General features: G+C 35.3%; 1 protein-coding gene across 1 annotated transcript in view; it reads left to right on the top strand.

The window, feature by feature from the left end:
* The first annotated feature begins 3207 nt into the window (after positions 1-3207).
* GRIA4 (glutamate ionotropic receptor AMPA type subunit 4) overlaps positions 3208-13932 on the top strand; it is a 260140-nt gene continuing 249415 nt past the window's right edge. The window contains exon 1 of the mRNA XM_068670317.1: positions 3208-3236. The gene's annotated coding sequence lies outside the window, so the exon portion shown is untranslated. The remainder of the gene's footprint in view (positions 3237-13932) is intronic.

The following is a 13932-nucleotide window of genomic DNA, read 5'->3' on the forward strand; positions in this document are numbered from 1 at the left end:
ACAATCTCGATTAATTTGGATAGACTACTGAAATTATACTGTGTAAATCAGAACAGAAAGTCAAAAGTCAAATAAAAGGTGTTCCTGAAATTCAATGCAGGGAGTTCTCTTGTGAAATAACAAAGGCCTGTGACAGATAATGAGTGGCTGAAAGCTTAAGAAAAAAATATTTAAGGAGCAATTTAAAATAAAAAAATGCATTGTACCTCAGAACTGTTCAATACAGCTCTTCTTTTCAGTCTATATTCACTTACTGCTATAACCTCGGTAGCTAAGCTAAATTTTATGAAAAGAAATCACTGTTGGTAATGTATTTACTAACCTCATATACAATCCTTTCACACACAACGGTATGAAAAGATTCCTTCATGTCCATGTATATTAAATCTCTTCCTTGATTTTTGTCATCTCTCATTGTCATCTACTCAAAGAAGTTAATCAGGTTTCTTGAGACAGCCCTCCTTTTCATAAACTCATCCTAACAATTTGCCTGGTTTCTGACTCTTTTTATTAAATGGATCCATGGCTCAAAACTACATATATGTATTAAAGAAAGAGAGAGAACATCTATGAGCCCACATCAGAAGACAAACAAACAAAACAAAACAAATAGAACATTACAAGAGAAATAGGTAGAGTTAGGAACATGCATTAGTACAGCTAACTCTATTGAAGGCGCTAGAGCCCCGTAACTGTTAGACTGTGCATGCTGGCAAATTCATCTTTAGCTAATAAGAAGGCTATAGCACCTTGAGCACCATCCAACTTCAAAATTTTAGGCTGCAGCCATTGCCAGCATATTAATAAGGATGTGTTTTTCTCAACATCTGTTACCTAATATTGTGACAAATCTTAAAGGAAACGTCTGTATACAAATTATTTTCAGGCTGTATTTAAATCTTACCTATTTTTTCACATGACATTTTGGGGGCCAGCTTCTCTTATTCTATTTTCATGAAAATCTGCAGTTCTGGTGTTTGTCACCATCTAAGTATTTGATTTCACAAATGATATCTTTCCAAATAAACCCCACATGTATATTTATTTGTGCTATATATTCTACAGAATGAAGATGCATCTATAACTATCTATACAATATACATAGTCTTAATTTACCTCCTTCTTGAGTATACTCTAGCCGTAGTCCTGATATAGGTTTCTTCTTTTTTCTCACAGAACTCTTGTTCATAAGTACCTTCTCAGTATCTAATTTGATCTCCCAATCCAATGTGTTCATATGCCTGTTTAAACAAGTACTTCTCAACATTTGTATTAAAAACAATGATTTTCTTCCTGTTCATTCCATTATGTAAGCATTTAAAAGGCATTAACACAGAACACCTGTGAGCTTAGATTGTAGGGTTTTATAGCTGGAAACAAAACTGCCCACAGCTTATGCTAAAATGATCATGTTTTCACATGTTTTGAATGTTTTGCTTGTGTAAACTATTCTCAAGAACCTGCTTTTTCAGCTACTTGATCGATTCACTCAGTTTGATAGAAGTGTAAGTGTAGTGCACCCATGGAATTCGGACTAGGATGTCTCTGAATAGCTTCAAAAGAGCTCATTCAATGAGTAAGCTTTTCCTCTCTAAATTCCATATGCTAGTGATACAAGCCTCTAAACTCAGCTCTGCAGACCATGGCTCAGTATATTGCAGTCAAGATATTCTTTACCAGGCTCTGAGCTCTACAAGCACATCTTTGAAATAGTGTTATGTCCAGAGCTGTCAACTGCTGTTTCCTTCCTGCACTTGATCTCCAGTTCTCTGGTTTAATTCTCATCAATTTTTTCCTATGACATTAGGCTATGAAGCACAATAAAATGTTGGTGCATTTATGAAGGCTTTAGACAAAGATTCAAATGGGAATGTTTATTAGTTTTGGAAATAAACAAGTTACAGGTAAAATTAAATTGTAATTCCAATAAATCTTTTGACATCTTATGCCAGATGCTCTTCTCAGTGTATCTCCTCAGCGTATATAAATATCTGAGGGGTGGGGGACAGAAGGATTTAGCCAACCTCTTCTCAGTGGTTTGTGGGGATAGGACAAAGGGGCAATGGATGCAAGTCAGAGCACAGGAAGTTCTGCACTGACATATGAAAGAACTTCATGGTGAGGGTGACGGAGCATTGGAACAGGCTGCCCAGGGAGGCTGTGGAGTCTCCTTCTCTGGAGACATTCAAGACCTGTCTGGACGCCTACCTGGGCAGCCTGCTCTGAGGAACCTGCTTTGGCAGGGGGGTTGGACCCGATGATCTTTTGAGCTCCCTTCCAACCCCTACAGCTCTGTGATTCTGTGATTCTGTGATTCTGTGATTCTTACCTTCTGTTCAGTCTGAAAGCTTCTGAACACATATTCAGGTGGCATTCTCACAATGAACACTGTATCAGTATCGGAATTCTTTGTTTCCATTGCTCCCAGCTCAAGCATAGCTGAAGTTCTTGCTTTTATTCAGTGCAAAGGCAACTCAGATGACTCTTCTCTGAAATTAACATAAAATATTCAGAGTCCTTTCCAAATTGCACCTAGTGCCCCTCTTCAGAAAGCAAATATTGCTACTTAATTTTCAGTTTCCTCTTCGCTGTTATAATTAATACACAATTTTTAAATCTTTTAAGTACATACATGATAAACAATACTGCTTGTGCATCAGATCATTTAGATCTGAAGGCACAAACACATCCCTTGATTTTTAGCAAAAAAAAAACCAGCTTCAGATACAGAAATAAAAAATGTATACAGACATGCCTCTGAAGACCTCCTCTTTCCTGGTGTCTTCCTCTCACTTCTTCAGACACACATTTTTGGACATACTAAATGAGAAGTTTTGGTTACACAAAGTTAAATTCACGGACTTCATATCTGGGTGCTTAGACTTGTCCTGGTTTCAGTTAGAATTAATTTTCTTCCTAGTAGCTGGTGGAATGCTGTGTTTTGGCTTAGGATGAGAAGAGTGCTGATAACACCCCGATGCTTTAATTGTTGCAGAGCAGTGCTTATACTAAGCCAAGGACATCTCAGCCTTTTGCTCTGCCCTGCCAACGGGCAGGCTGGGGGTGCAGTAAGAGCTGGGAGGGGACAGACCCGGAACAGGTGACCCAAACTAGCCAAAGGGGTATTCCATACCATCTGTACCATCTGACGTCATGCTAAACAATATATAGGGGTGGCTAGCCGGGGGGAGGGGGCCGGACCGCTCGGGGTTAGGCTGGGCATCGGTCAGCGAGTGGTGAGCAATTGCATTGTGCATCACTTGTTTGTACATATTATTATTACTTTCCTATTATCACCATTGTATCATTATTGTTATTATTGTTATTATTATTTTTGTTATTATTATTTTCCTGTCTTATTAAACTGTCTTTATCTCAACTCACGGACTTCACTTTCCATTTCTCTCCCCCGTCCCAGAGAGGGAGGGGGGAGGGTGAGTGAACGGCTGCGTGGTGTTTAGCTGCCGGCCGGGTTAAACCACGACAAGACTGCTGGGCTAACTTCAATGGACAACTTTAGAACACAGTTGCATAAGGATTTAGTCTAAAATTTCCACCTGCACACCCATTGTAAATGCTCATTTTGAGATTTCCTTCCTTCTTTCAGCTGGACCCATAATAATGAGCAGGGTGCCTCCAGTCAATAGGATGAAATAAGCACCTTCAAGTATAACTTAATAAGCCCACAGGTAGTCATCTTGTTTTAGGTGTTCTGTCAAATGCTGGTGTTTGTCTAAGAAGCTGATATTATCCAGAGTGTAACTGCCTAGCAAAATCCTGAAAAACTGAATCTCTGTCCTCTCCTGATGATAATAGATCTTTAAAAAGAACAAAGAGATCTGGTATATTTTTGGTTTCATATTTGTGGCATAGTCATGAATGCCATCAGAAACAGTGTCTTTTTTGTGCTTCATCCTCAATGACTCCAAGGGTTTGTCACTTCTCCTAGTATCATTGTGGGGACACAATTCACAGGAAAAGGAAGTTCTTACTGAATATAAACTAGCTTCTAGGGCACTCTTGCAATTGTTGGGGGAACCTCTGTTCCTATCTACCTCTGAAAGAGCTTCCAAGATAAATTCAGTAGTGTGTTTTTTTGTTTGTTGTGATTTGTTTTCCAGAAATTCAGGTAGTCTTAAAACTTTCTTATGCTGTTAAATTACCAGGAATAGTAATAAAACAAATAAGACCCCAAATGATATTAACTCTAAAAACATAGCAATTCTCAAAAATAGTAGGTATGATTTTTTAAACATAATAAAAAATACTGAGTTTCTTTTCTACCAATGGCATTTTATTTAAATGAACTACCTAGTGATGTTATCTGTAATTTAAAGAAGATACAAATCCATATGGCATGAGGATAATGTCCTAGTGTAGAAAATTCCGGTCATATGATTAAAGTTTCAGCACAAATGACAAAAGATAATGGAAAGTGTCTGGTAATCTAGATAAACACTACATCTGATTACAGACAGTGGTGATGATTTTTCATGTAATGTTGCACCATTTTGCACTAAAAGAGGTGTTGTGTGTTGGGTTGTTTTGTTTTGTTTTGTTTTGTTTTGTTGTCTTTCCTTCCTTCCTTCCTTCCTTCCTTCCTTCCTTCCTTCCTTCCTTCCTTCCTTCCTTCCTTCCTTCCTTCCTTCCTTCCTTCTTTCCTTCCTTCTTTCCTTCCTTCCTTCCTTCCTTTCTTCTTTCTCTCTCTCTCTTTCTTTCTTTCTTTCTTTCTTTCTTTCTTTCTTTCTTTCTTTCTTTCTTTCTTTCTTTCTTTCTTTCTTTTCCTTTCTTTCTTTCTTTCTTTCTTTCTTTCTTTCTTTCTTTCTTTCTTTCTTTCTTTCTTTCTTTTTCTTTCTTTCTTTCTCTCTCTCTTTCTCTCTTTCTCTCTCTCTCTCTCTCTCTCTCTCTTTCTTTCTACATTTTCAGTTATCTCTCTGTCTTAGCCCTTCTACTTTTTTGTATGTTCTTTCCTTCTTCAGTTTCACTAGTCTAGTCTTGGACAATCATATGGTAAAACCTGAGATTCTGCGTAGATTCTTCTTATTATTTTTTTTTTAATTCAAAAAGCCAACTAACATCATGTTGAAGATAAAAACTGTCTTTTACATAGTGCTTGTTTAGATAAACTTCATGTATGTGCAAGTTGTACCAAAGTAAGAATACAATATAATAAAATATTTAGTACTTTTGCAGAACTTGATGACAAGTATTAGAGAAAAAATTACATGGATTTTTTTCAGCCAGATAATTTTCTATCATTTCAATAGCAGCAAAGTTCTGGTGACAATTTCATGAAGAACTGAAGAGAGTTATGTTTTCAAGACACTATCTCTGGCTATATAGCTTAAAGACTCTCTGGCAATTAATTCATACATATAAATACATTGCAAATATTATCCATCAACCTTAACCTTCTTTGCTATTTAAATTTTCCATTAACTAATCACATGAATTGCATTAAGAAAACGTACCCCATCCCATTTTGAACTTCTAGAGTTTTGAAAGCTGAATGCATATATATTACTCATTCAATTTTCTCTTGAATTTCATCTTTGCAGCACATTCATATTGTATAGGACTGTTTACAAAGCTTGCCTTGTACAAAGATTTGTGTTTGCTACCACATATTTGTGCCAGATATGTTATCTAACCCCTGTTTCTGTATTTGTCTGGCTGAACTGAATTCTATTATGTGCAGTTTTCATGCACTGTGGGAAAAAAAAAAAAAGAGGGGGGGGTCTTTTGTGCAATTAACACCAGTTTTACATGTATTGCTTTCTTGACTTCACTTGACTTGAAAAGTTAAATATTTCTCATCCTCTCAGAAATATTTTCTCCTTTTTTAACATTTCCAGTCAAAATCCTTATTACAAAATATTGCATCAGTTAGTAGTGTCTGTCATCACATGTTATAGGCTTCCTTGGCAGCAGGTCATGTAATTGTTATAGTCTGAATCATTGCCTGATTTAATGTGCATTCAGAGATACCAGTACTTTGGAAATGACTTCAGGAATGAACATTATGGTGGTCAACTTCCGAAGCCATTTGAGACAGTTCACATGCTGAAATTGCATATGGAATATCAGCAAGCACTCAGAAGCCTTAAAAACATTTCACTTGTAAAACAACTTGTTGAGTTGGTTATGAATTTGCTGCTATCATAAATCAGACTTTTTAATAGAAAAAAAATAGCTATATGGGAAAATGTTACCCCCATTTTCTACAAATGAACTGAAGTGCATAGACGAAGAATCAGCATGCAGAAAAAATCACTGTAATGTCAGAAACTAGTATTTTGTCTCGTGTTACAACACCTGTTTGTTCCTGTTATAATATGGCATGTGAAAATTGAATTTTTATTTTACTCCTAAATATATATTCAGTATTATAGACAGACCTAGAATAATGTCCTGGTTTCAGCTAGGATAGAGTTAATTTTCCTCCTAGTAGTTGGTATGGTGCTGTGTTTTGGATTTAGGATGACAATAATGTTGATAACACACTGATGTTTTAATTGGTACAGAGCAGTGCTTACACTAAGCCAAGGATTTTTCAGCTTCTCACACCACCCAGCCAATGAGGAGGCTGGGGGTACATCAGGAGCTGGGAGGAGAAAGACCCAGGACAACTGAAACCAACTGGACAAAGGGATGTTCCATACCATATGGCATCATGCTGAAAAATTAAAATTGGCCAGGGTGGGGGGGGGCTTCTGCTTGGGGACTGGCTGGGCATTGGTCAGCAGGTGGTGAGCAATCGCACTGTGTATCGTTTGCTTTGTATTTTATTATTAATGTTAATTACTCCTTTTCTGTCCTAATAAACTGTCTTTATTTCAACCTACAAACAACTACTTTTTGTTTTTAATTGTCTCCCTTATCCCACTGGGGTGGAGAGTGAGCAAACGGCTAATTGTTGCTGAGCTTCCTTCAGGGCTAAACCATAACAAACAAGAAGAGTGCCTGAGCTCATGCAAGGCCATATGCATCCTGATGAGTTTGAGTTTGAGAAGTTGAAGCTTCCTTTCCATGTTATGTGTTAATTGTGTTGCTGTTCCATACAAAATTCAATTGATCTAACAGGAAACCCAATTCACATATGCTCTAGTGTTATCAAGTCCAGGAGCTGCTGCACAATACTGCAGAGCCAGGCATGAACCCAGGCAAGTGGACTCAAGTGGAATGTCCCTGAACTGAAATTATCTGTAAAAATCTCTTTATTTGGATAACTCAATAAAATCAGACCAAACATGAATCCAGATTTTTCAAATCATATTACACTGGATATACAGCAGCCAAAGCCATTATTTCCCCAAATAGCAGGATGCAATCAAACAATATATTGCAGAAGATTTTGATTTGGTTTGTGGTTTGATAATTCTTGTTCAGCTAATCTATGGAATTATTTAGTTGTGTGTATATATATATATTTTTCAAGGTCACTCAGACATTCACTGGAATATTGTTTAATTACAGCTCTAAATTTTGAATGTGGACACCTGAATAAAATATCAAGATGATGACCCCAGATCACTGTAGCAATGAATGAAACTATTACATGTATGCCAAAGTAATTGGTGTTTAAATATATTTTTGTTGAACCTGTATCTCCTTTTTCAGCTATTCAATAATTAAATCGTTACTTTTTTTTTCCTTCATTACTCTCAATCAATTCTTTAAAAACATAAGACTTTCTTTAAAGACATATGGTTTAAAAGGCAATCACATGCTTGTTAAAAAATGGCAAAAGATGAGTAGAAAATAGTATTTTCTGTGAATTTACTTCTAGTCCATGCTATAATCTAGGCTATTTACATAGTTCTTTAAGGATCCTTCTCTGGTATGTATTATACAAAACCAAACAAAAAGATAGTTTGCCTAAGACTGCTTTTTAATCTACTTCTGTGATGAAAAAAATGATACATGAATAATAAATGATTCAGAAGTTTCACTCAACATTGTTACTGTAGTAATCATTTATCTGTGGCCGTAAGATTTCTTTTTTCATTCTTATATGTTCTAAGAATGTCAATAAACAGTCACATTTTTACCAAGAAGGAACTTGAATATGAAAAATTTAAGTATTAGCATCGTTCCAATTGCAAGTCTCACCAGACACATTTTTTAAAAGTTGACAGCATTAAATTACTGTCCCTGGAGTTCAGGGTCACCGCATAAAGTCTTCATTAACAGAAGACATCAAAAATCATGTACAGTGATCACTGAGGAACACTAAACAACCCATAACCATTGCTCAGTTCTACTGCCATACAATGGCAAGGTGTGCATTAACATCAGTTGCATCATCCAGTTCTGATCTTCAATGCACCCAGTTCCCTTAAAATGACACCCCTGGTTTACTAGGGTTAGCATAGAGTAGAGCTGTAGAAACAGCGGTGATGTTTCTAGATAAAATGCTAAATTTATTATTAGATTTTCAGAGTGATTCCTTTTCAAGTTAGGTAAATGTAATCTTTGTACACAGCACACATTAAATATACTTAGTAGTACAGTATACAAGTTGAAAACATTAAATTAAACTGCCACTGGTGTATAAAATGAAATTTATGTAGTTATATGTCTCAATCTTGCAATAGTTTGAATATAAAGTCCTAAGAACAGAATTTAGTAGTAAAGTGCAATAAAGTCTATTTTATTGTACCAGTAAGTCTAGGTAGGTTTTGACTTGCTTCGCTGTATATTGCTGTTTTCCTCTTTGTATAGTGTTGTAGTCTATATAGTCTGTAACAACATATATACACACACATTTTTCATTTTGAGTCACAGAGTAAATGAAATTACACTGGGTCTAATAAATATGTTGTCATCTAAATAGCAGCTTCATTAGAGTTCATTATAAACATTACTTTTATTATTTAGAATTTACTGTAATGCTGACTACTGTTTATTTAGTTCCAGTAAAAAATCTGCACACATTATTATGTGCAGACTGAACCTTACATATTACACCAGGATCTGAATATGCAAGACTAAGATTTGTAAACTGTTTTATGTTTCCTAAAGGGTAGCCACAGTACTAAAGTAAAATTGCCAGAATGTATACATGCAAACTCCTTGTCAATTAAGAGGAAATGAACTGAAAATACAGCGATAAATAAGGTAACCAGGGATTAATAAAACATATCTCCAACATCCTTCAATAATCAGAGATGCATTTCACCAACACTTCTATTAAAATTTATTACAATAAGGCCTCAGCTCCAATCCAGGACTAGCACCTACTGAACTGGGCATAACACAGAATTACAGTCTGATGTTACAATCTCTTTCACGCAAGGCATGTTCAATTAAATAAATAAAAACAAAGAAATGTACAGCAGTTGAGTGTATCAAAAAAAAAGTGTTTGCAGAGGCTCAGGAAATATTAATGTCATTGTATAATATACTCATGAGGCTTCATTTGGACTATCCATATAGTTCTATATAGCGTCACTCAAAACAGATAAATTAAAACCATAAAAGAAGCAGATGAAGTCTCTTAGCTTGAACAGGGAAATAAGAGAGGTTGTCTTTATGGACTATGCTTTAAAAACATGAATGCTTATTTTGTCAAAATGAAGGCTGAGATGTGGAGAGGAATTATGACTTTTTTTTTTTACATAATGAAGAGATGGTGTAGGCAGATGAGGTAGGATGGTGTCAGAAGGAAAGAGAATCAGCACAGAGATAAAAAAAATACATAAACTGAAGGATACACTGAAACAAGAAAAAAATGATCTAAACTAGATTGAAATAAATGCAGGTTGAAAATCAGATGAAGGACTCTGCCATGAGAGTAGTGAGGTTCTTGAACAAGTTTCTGGCTGGTGTGGTAAAGACAGGGGGACCATATCTAATTTTCAGATGGTCTTGACCAGGATGTCACCCTGATAGCAGGGAGCATGACTTAAAGTTTGGGGCTTTCTCGCAGTTGTCACACTTCACATTGGTTCAGGGAGTTGATTGATTTTCAGAGCAATGAGTCCTGATGAAAGAACAGATCAGACACGTGGGGAAAAGTCACCTTTAAACCCCATCACTGCACTATAAACTCTTCAGAAATTAGCATGGCCTTGTTGAAGGCTCTGTTCAGCTCTGGATCTCTACATTCAAATTCCAGTGATAATGAAAACAGCTTATACGATGGAATGAATTCTGGCTCACAAAGTTACAGCAGTCATGTGCTGTAGTCTTTTTTTTTTTTTTTTTCCTGTTAATTGATCTTCCTCATAAAATACATTGCAGAGTGTTTGCTCCTAATCTCTGAAATTGGGCAAGATACACATTTTTATAGAAACGATCACCATGGTATCCCAACTCTTTCTATATTGGGAAATTTCAACACTTGGCTTGATTGGAACCACTCTTATAATGGGTTTCCCGAACAGCAGCAATATTCTTACTATAAGAATATTCTTGCTTACATTTTATTGTGCAAAAATGAATACACAAATTCTCAGACAAAAAAAAAAGAAAAAAAATATCATATTTTAATAATATACTTGGTAATGTTCAAGTGACACATATCTTCCACATTCTCTCTGTTGTTGGAATTAAAAGATTTGACCCAGAGAATACCCTCAACTGTATATTACAGAACATCTACAATAATATTAAATACAATCTCAAAGGAAAATACAGTCTGTGGTTTCCACTTGCTTTTTTTTTTCCCTTTTTGCTAAGGCGGAATAAAAATAGTCTAAGGTCAAAAATTTTTCCCAATACAAAGCAAAAGCTGTTGAAGATAAATCTAAACTGGAGAAAATAATCTCATCAACTACGCTAAATATGTTAGTTGTGCTCCTTAATCTTAAAGAAAAGGTCATCAGCTAGATTTTGTTCTGTTAATAGAATAGCTGCAGGATGACTCAGAATAAACTGGAAAAAGCTAAAGCACCGCATGTAGTAGATCCGAGAGCTATGTATATAGAACACCACATAGGGAGATATATGCAGTTCACAACACAAATATGTATGGTTCAACTTCCTCTTGAATGCTGCAGCATCTAATTAATGGTGCTGCAGGTATGGACATACATCAGGTAACAATGGAGCAATATGGCTGCATGTAAGACCAGTACTTACATCTATGTGCACTGCCTTATGGGCTGAGAAAATTGGTTGAATCTTGTGAAATGATTTATTTCCTTCCTTTGGAGGTCTCTATGATGCCAAGGCTTTACAGACAGTGACAAATGGTCAGAAATATTTTGAAATATATACCATGAACACAAAAGGCCATATCATATTATCTGGATGTACAGACTTTCTTAATGGGACAATCTTTCTTTACAAGACATAGGCCAGGTGTTAATTTTCTGGAAGTTTCTAAGGAGTCCCCAAGAGATCAGAAAAAAAATAAAAAAATAAAAAAATAAAAAAAAAAATCCTGCCAATCTCTTAATTATTTTTACACATTTCCCCAGGAAATAGATTAATTAGCATCTTTACTGCAAACAGAGCTATTCAAGCAAGTCTTTGTCTCTGGTAAATGTCTGGTCTAATTCAAAAAATATTTTACTGAAAGGTCAGCTACAGGCTTGTTACATAAACCTCTATTTCACACAACATGATGTTTCTATGGAAAAGTAGGCCATATTCTTAAACCATTTTCTTTCATCCTTGTTGCAGCAGAGTAGTACTTTACTACATAAATAGCCTGTGTTTGCATGCCATTTGCATTTATTTATTTATTTATTTTGAAGGCAAACTATGTTTCATCTCCAACTCATACTTTCTATTGAAAGTATGTTTTCCAGAGTCTACTGTATGGTTTGCAAAGTCTGACCTAGTGTGATGGATAAAATTGGAAAAAGTGTTAACTATTACCTGTATTACTCGTGCACCAAGTTCCCTTCTTCGACACCTAAAGTAACAGCAACCTAGTACTATGGAAGTTAAAAAAGTTCTTGATACTACAAAAATGTATAACCAAACTATTGTGAAGATGATTGCTGCACTGAAGGAAAAAAAGTTAGTTTAAAATGAATAAAATATCTATATAGGAAAGTGAGAGAAAAGTAAAAATCTGTAATAGCTATGAGAACAGAAGAATCTGTTCAAACCTTCTACTTCACTGATAAGTGCAATAAATGTCTTTAGAAAAAAAAAAAAAAAAAAAAGGAAACAACACAATTGGGTATTTACAGATAAGAGAATTTTCAGAGATGCAGTTTATAATGTAACCTTGTAATTCATCATGAAATAAATCTCAGCAGTGTGCTTCAAAGCATCAGTCACAGATAAAAAAGGAGACAAAATTAAGAGCGGGATATGAAAAGCTTCCCCCCCCCCCCCCCCCCCCAACAGAACATTGTATGTTTCTTTATATTTTTTCAAAGCTTTTCAGTATGCGAAAACTAGATGAGTGTAATCAGGGTAGTCAGTATACTAGTTACAGAACTGCTACAAGCAAAACGAAGCGTGGGCACTCTGCCGATTTGAAGGGAAGACATATTCTTCATGAAATGTTCAAAAACTAAAAAATAAAAACACAATTTTAGCCGTCATGTGGCCAGCATGCTAAATATACACAAAAATGGATTAAATATTTCTGTAACCTCATGTATAAGGTCCTGACCAAGTAAATAGCAGGAGACCTTTTTTTCCAGCCAGCAAGAATGAATGTGAGCAAAGATCTTCCTCTTATCGTGCAAACAACCTGTTCAGAGAGATGTAAAATTAATCTTTTTTTTTTTTTTTCCCCTCAAAGAACAGATAATCTTCCTACTCAACTATTTGCATTGACAGAAGAGATTGAGTAAAGGACAAATGAAAAAACTTGTCTTTAAAAGTACTAGGGGGTCACATTGATCACATGGTATAAATATCATTGGTTTCTGACTCACCAGAGCCAGATCTCCAGGAAAAGTACCAATTATTTCATGTATACTTCCTACCCAATATTCTAGATATCTTAAGAGCACATTCTTGACATTAAGTTATGGGGCAAAAAAGAAAATACCTTCTTGTCTTGTCAAATGCAGACATTATTCAAAAAAACATTCCTATTTTATTATGAGAAATTCCATTCTGATTTTTTAAATTTAAAAAATGTAATTTAGTTGTTTTGTTGTTGTTGTTGTTGTTTGTTGTTTGTTTGTTTTTTGTTGTTGTTGTTTTTGTTTTTTTTTCCCTGTTGAACAGGCTAAAAATGTCATTATAACCTCTTGCTACAGACCTACTTCTTTAAACTGAAGAGCTTGTTCAGTTGTACCTGATCCTGAAAGCTTAAAATGGACATAAAAATATAAATGGAAACAGCTTTCAGTACAGAAGGTAATTCTGTCAAGGTTAATCCTTTATGAAAACATTTTTCCTTTTTTTTTTTTTTAGGGGTTAAAAATGAATGGAAGAAAATCTGACAGAGCAATAACATGAATTAAACCTTCTCCTTCATTGCTTCCTCATTGTTTCAGTCAGTTAATCTTTTTGTAAGCAATTTCAGTGGTCAAATTCAAATACAAGCTCTTTTTTCCTGCTATTTGAAGGAAACAATCACATTTTGTAATGGCCCTTTACAGCACTGCGAAGTCAGGGCTCCATAGATTTGTGAAAACAAACAAGATTACATGGGAATTTAAGGATCTTCAGTGGAAAGTGCTGTGAAAAAATCTTAGTCTTTTCTTTTCTAAGTTAGTCTCTTCTTTTCCAAGCCAGGGATTTTGTGGAAGTTTGTGGATATTCTTGCCCTAGCGTAATTATTCCTGACACCTCAAAACAATTATTTTCCAAAAGCGCTCTGTCCTGTGACAGCTGCTGACCTAGTCACAGTTACCAACAATTGATTCAGCATGAAAGTATCACTGCAAAGTAGTAATCATTTGAAAAGTCATAATATGTCATTTATTTTTTTCCAGCTACAATAAGTATTTTTTTGTTGTTATCTTCTGGTTAGCAGAACCCAGTGACCAAGTGATAAAATGGCAGTTG

The sequence above is a fragment of the Anas acuta genome, chromosome 1 (assembly GCF_963932015.1).
Source record: "Anas acuta chromosome 1, bAnaAcu1.1, whole genome shotgun sequence".
NCBI lineage: Eukaryota > Metazoa > Chordata > Aves > Anseriformes > Anatidae > Anas > Anas acuta.